The 5000-nt window shown below is 48.1% G+C and overlaps 1 protein-coding gene across 4 annotated transcripts in view; it reads left to right on the forward strand.

The window, feature by feature from the left end:
- Nucleotides 1-5000, forward strand: part of plxnb3 (plexin B3) — a 51606-nt gene that overhangs the window by 12053 nt on the left and 34553 nt on the right. Inside the window, exon 1 of one of the 4 annotated variants that reach the window (XM_083674869.1) lies at nucleotides 2112-2168. The exons of the other annotated variants lie outside the window; for them this stretch is intronic. The gene's annotated coding sequence lies outside the window, so the exon portion shown is untranslated. Of the gene's footprint in view, nucleotides 1-2111; nucleotides 2169-5000 lie in introns of those variants that run through there. 4 annotated transcript variants of the gene reach the window in all.

A 5000-nucleotide genomic window follows, 5' to 3' on the forward strand; every position in this document is an offset into this window, starting at 1 on the left:
TACTCGCCAATTACATAACGCATGTCTGCGCATACATTTGCTGATGATCTGTTGGTCTTAAACCATGGCAGTCAACATGGGATTTCTTACCCAGCTCTTAAACCCCTCCATCCCCATCCCCGTCCCCGTCCCCGTCCCCGTCTCCGTCCCCGTCTCCGTCCCCATCCCCCTCCCCATCCCCATCCCCCCCGTTTCCTATTTCTTTTGATCCGTCTCTGCCTTCCTGTCTTTCTCTGCTGCCCTTCTCTTTCTCTCCCCTCTCACTTGCTAAGGGATGTCCTTACTCTCTAATCTTTACACTCTCTCTCTCTCTCTTTCTCTCTCTCTCTGTGTCCCTCGCTCCCTCTTGTCAGTGATGCAGCACTCATTTTTTTCCTTCCACCTGCCTTTCATGGATTCCTCCCACCATCACCGTGATTTCCGCCCAATTACTGTTTGTCACCCTTCACCCTTGGCCCGGCGCACCCCTCCCCCAGCGCATTCATTACTCTCCCTCCCTCCCTCCCTCCCCTCTCTCAATCTATGTGCGCCTGCCTGCCTGCCTGCCTCTGTCTCTCCCCTGTATATCTCTCTCTGTCATTCTCTTTCTCTCTCTTTTTTTCTTTCTGTTCCACCTCTCTCTCTCTCCCCCTTTCTCTCTCTATCCCCTCTCGCCCTATCCTCCACTCTCTGTTCCACTCTCTCCCCTTCTCTCCCCCACCCCCCTTCCCTCCCCCGCTCTCTTCATCACTCTCTCTCTGTCAGACCGCAGGCTGTTTCCCCCCTGCATGTCATGTCCCTCTCCTCCCTCTCTTCTCTCCTCCTCCTGGTCATCCTGCCCCCCCGCCCCCAGTACCCCCCCAGTAGTGTTTGGGCCTTTGTGTGATGGATTAATATTTTATGAACGCCTTGATGAGGACTGTTCAGTGAGCTGGGCAAACAGTCCCAGCTGATCTCACTGGTCTCCCAGCATGCCTGTTCATCTCCAGGCCAGTCTGGGAGCGAGTTAGTCTAACCTCCCCTCCCTCCCTCCCTCCCTCCCTCCCTCCTTCCCTCCCTCCTTCCCTCCCTCCTTCCTTATTACCTCCCCCACTACCTCCCTCCCTCCCTCTTTCTCTAAGCCCGCCTGGGAGTGAGTCTAACCTCCCCTCCCTCCTTTCTTATTACCTCCCCCACTACCTCCCTCCCTCCCTCCCTCTCTAAGCCCGCCTGGGAGTGAGTCTAACCTCTCCTCCCTCCCTCCCTCCCTCCCTCCCTCCCTATCTCACACAATGGGCTGTCATCATTCTGTGTCATGTTGCGATTCAGCCACAACAACCTGAGAGGCTGCACCAGGCCCATTCCAGATAAGGACAACACCCTGTGACTTCCAGGTTAATGATTTCAAGATGACTGATTAGACAATATTATTGCAGTTTCCAAAGAGATTAGTCTTCCTCTATTGGGTTGGGCCAATTTGGTTATCCAATTGTACTCATTCCAATTGAATTAGGCTCTCACAATAAACTGCACGGCAGAGGAAGCCTCCTACAATTATGTCTCTGTGACTTTTTTGGGGGCCGTCTCAAAGACCGCAATTTCAACGCGTAGGAGAGTCGTCACACTGTCACAGTTTCCTGATTTAATCGGTATTGTTGGACTTCAACAGTATCTATGTCAAACCCCGATTTAACGTTGGCAGGCGGTTGCCAATTCCCATCTGTTCACTCCAGCTGCGGCGAGGAGGGGCGTGGCAGTGGCCGGTGGAGGCGTTCGGGAGACGCGAATAAAACCAGCCCAATAGGGCGGAGAGTTCATATTCAATGCGCACTTGAGCGGCCCTAACTTCTCTCCCTAAAAGAGGAATAATTAAATATTAAGTAACATGACCCCGCCTCGTCAAGACACCTCATTGGAAACTTGCAGGAGGACCGTAACAGACCCCGCCTATTCCCACGGGGGTCTGCAGCCCTCCGCTCCCCCAAATCTCAGCTGCTGCCTGCTTCCGAACAATGTAACATCAACATAATGGGATTTGTGGAGAGTGTCGGATAGAAAAAGCGGTGTTCCTTTTTTTTCTTTTCTTTTTTCCTAGATTTTGTTGTCATCTGTTTTTTAGTTTTTTTTTGGGTTCTCTCTCTCTCTCCTCTAAACTCTGGGACTCGGTTTCTGTATAGCCTACGGAATGAAACGCGGTGTTTCTGAATGAAGTAAGTGTCATTCTCTTTAGCGCAACTTGGTTAAGGTTCTCTATTATAGATGAGATAAGTGCTGCTTGTCTCTCGGCGCTGAATGGGTGGGTTTTTGCGAAGGCAGTAATTGTGCTTTTGATGGACGTATATCGGTGTTAAATGCGCTATTAATTTGTGACCGGTGGCGTTAATGCGGGATAGAGTTTTCATATTATTTGGACGTGATGATTGCATGGAAATGATCGGAATGATTCTATCAAACCGGTTCCTATTCCTTGTGCGTCACTATCTATTCTGGAAGTAAAGTTAAGAGGTTTATTAACAAAGACATAATGTCATGTGCAGCGACAATGTGGCTGTGCATTATGCTTTGTGTTTTCAGGGTGAATTGTTACTTTCCAAGCGTGCAGGGAATGTTAAGTAGATGACAATTTGTCCTCCACATTATTTTTTGAGTGGATACGTGTGACACTTGCAAACTAAATGGCAACTGCAGAATAGCTTCTCTCAGTAGCGTACTTATTTCGAAGCATTATATACTTAAACTGGAAGTGGAGAGGTCTGTGAGAACGGCATTGATTTTACTGTCTAGTCCATTGAGCTGTAGGCTATGGACAGCAGATGGACCATACAGGGAAATTGTTAAATGGTAATCACTGGAAGTGTTAACAGCTTATGCCACACATTCTGTTGAAACCAGTGAGCTGGACCAACACAGTCAATGAGTCAGAGATTAGAGCATGACATTTCTCTACCTCTTAGGTCTTTATGTCAAACCTATAGATTATATTTGGGAATACTGTATACATGAATAATTATGACATGTTGAAGCTGTGTTGCATTGTCAGGCTACATGTAATATTCATGTAAAACAGACACGTTACTGGAAAGTCTGTGGGCGCCTGCTTTGAGTGTTGAAATAATACTACATCTAAATTTACCATTCTAGGTCTATTAGTAGGTAACTACAGAAGCCATATTTCATTCTGTGCATTAATTATCCCTCCAGGACTGTAGCCTCCCTCTGTCTCATGGGCTTGAGAGGCAATCAGCTCTGTCAGTCTTGTAAAGTGGGACCTCTCTTTCTCTGTCTCTCTGTCTCTCTCTCTTGAGCGTTAAACCTGCAGGAATGGAATGCGAATATCCTCCCTGTCTCTCTTTCTTTTTTTTCTCTCTCTGTCTCTCTGTTCCCTCTCCATCTCTCTCTCTTCTCTCTCCCTCTCCATTGTCTCAGTGCTGTACGCCCCCTCCCATCCCTCCCTCCCTCCCTCCCTTCCTCCTCTTCTTCCTCTTCTCCCAGGGGTGGTAGCTAGTTACTCACCTTGTGTTGAGCATATGTGTAATTCTCTGCGCGTGTTGACACCCCTGTTATTGTTCTCAACAATTACATTACCCACAAAACAAGTCTGTTTTTTCTCTCTCTCTCCCCCCCCTCTCTCTCCCTCTCTCCCCCCCCCCCCCCCCCCTCTCTCCCTCTCCCCATTATTTTAGATTTAAGTCGTTGAATTGACACCCCCTTATTCCCCTAGCCACCCACCTCCTCCTTCAAAGAGGATTTAATCTTGTAAAAACTCATGTCTCATAAACACGTCTGGGAGAGCTGCGTTCATCTCGGCGCTCATTAGAAACTTCAGAACCGGCAGCCGGGGCGGGCAGCCGTCTCCGCAACGAGAGGGAACCCAACAAGCCATAAAACGTTGTGTAAACTCAGTGTACAAACCAAGGCATTCCTCAACAAGCCTTTCCTCCGGGGGGGTGGGGTGGGGTGGTGGGGGGGGGGGGGATATTGGTCGGTCCTGTCAGTGTTTTTTCTATCTGCTTCATCAAATAGGCCAATTATTTGATGCGCTATCAGGAGGAGCAAAGGCATTTATAGTGGTGATTATACGTGATGGTTGTACTAAATGTACTGTATGTATCTGTGTGCGTGCGTGTGTGTGTGTGTGTGTGTCAGCGTGTGGACTATTGTGTGTGTGTGTGTGTGTGTGTGTGTGTGTGTGTGTGTGTGTGTGTGTGTGTGTGTGTCAGTGTTAACGTGCGGGCTTTGTGGGGACAGCTGCACGTGTGAATCTGGCTGTCAGTGCGAACGTGTGAATGAGGGAGAGGTGATGCCCATTAATGATATTAATCATAATGCCTTCACACCAGCGGGAACCAGTCCAACATTCAGGATATGAAGAGAGAAAAAAACATGAGGAGGGCCTTCTCTTTTACTATTAATGAGGCAGATGATTAGTATTCATAATCACAGCTCTTAATTTCATCAGCCAACTGTAGGACTATTGCTGAATATACAGTAGGGCGGGCTTAGCCTAATAGGAGTGTATTTTTCCCCCTAAATCTTCCAGAATGAGAAAATAAATGAGTGGGCTGATTTGAGCGGGTATTCCCAGTGTGATCATCAGAGTTCATTCTCATCAGGAAAAGAAAGACGCCTTCCGATTTGTTTTTGTTTGGGAGAGGTTGCTGATTAGAGCCGCAGTGTGTAATTGACTCTGGAGATAACAGTTAAATCATGCTGAGATGATTTCTTTATTTTTCACTAATAAACACAATTCCATTGGGGACTTACTGTGTGTGTGTGTGTGTGTGTGTGTGTGTGTGTGTGCGCGTGCGCGCGTTTGCAGGTTTTTGTGTGCGCGCGCGCGCATAGTGTGCTCGTAACCCTTACTTACAGAAAGCGATGCTTGTCAAACGCCTTGATGATATCAAATCTCTACTCTCTGTGAAATATGATGAAAATATTCATGAGCTCAGTTGGAGGGGCTATAAAGAGGAGTGAGTGAGGGAGGGAGGGAGGGAGGCAGGCAGGCAGGGGGTGGGGGGGGGAGATATAAAAATGAGACAAAA

This window comes from Argentina silus (assembly GCF_951799395.1).
Source record: "Argentina silus genome assembly, chromosome: 8".
In the NCBI taxonomy this organism is placed as follows: domain Eukaryota; kingdom Metazoa; phylum Chordata; class Actinopteri; order Argentiniformes; family Argentinidae; genus Argentina; species Argentina silus.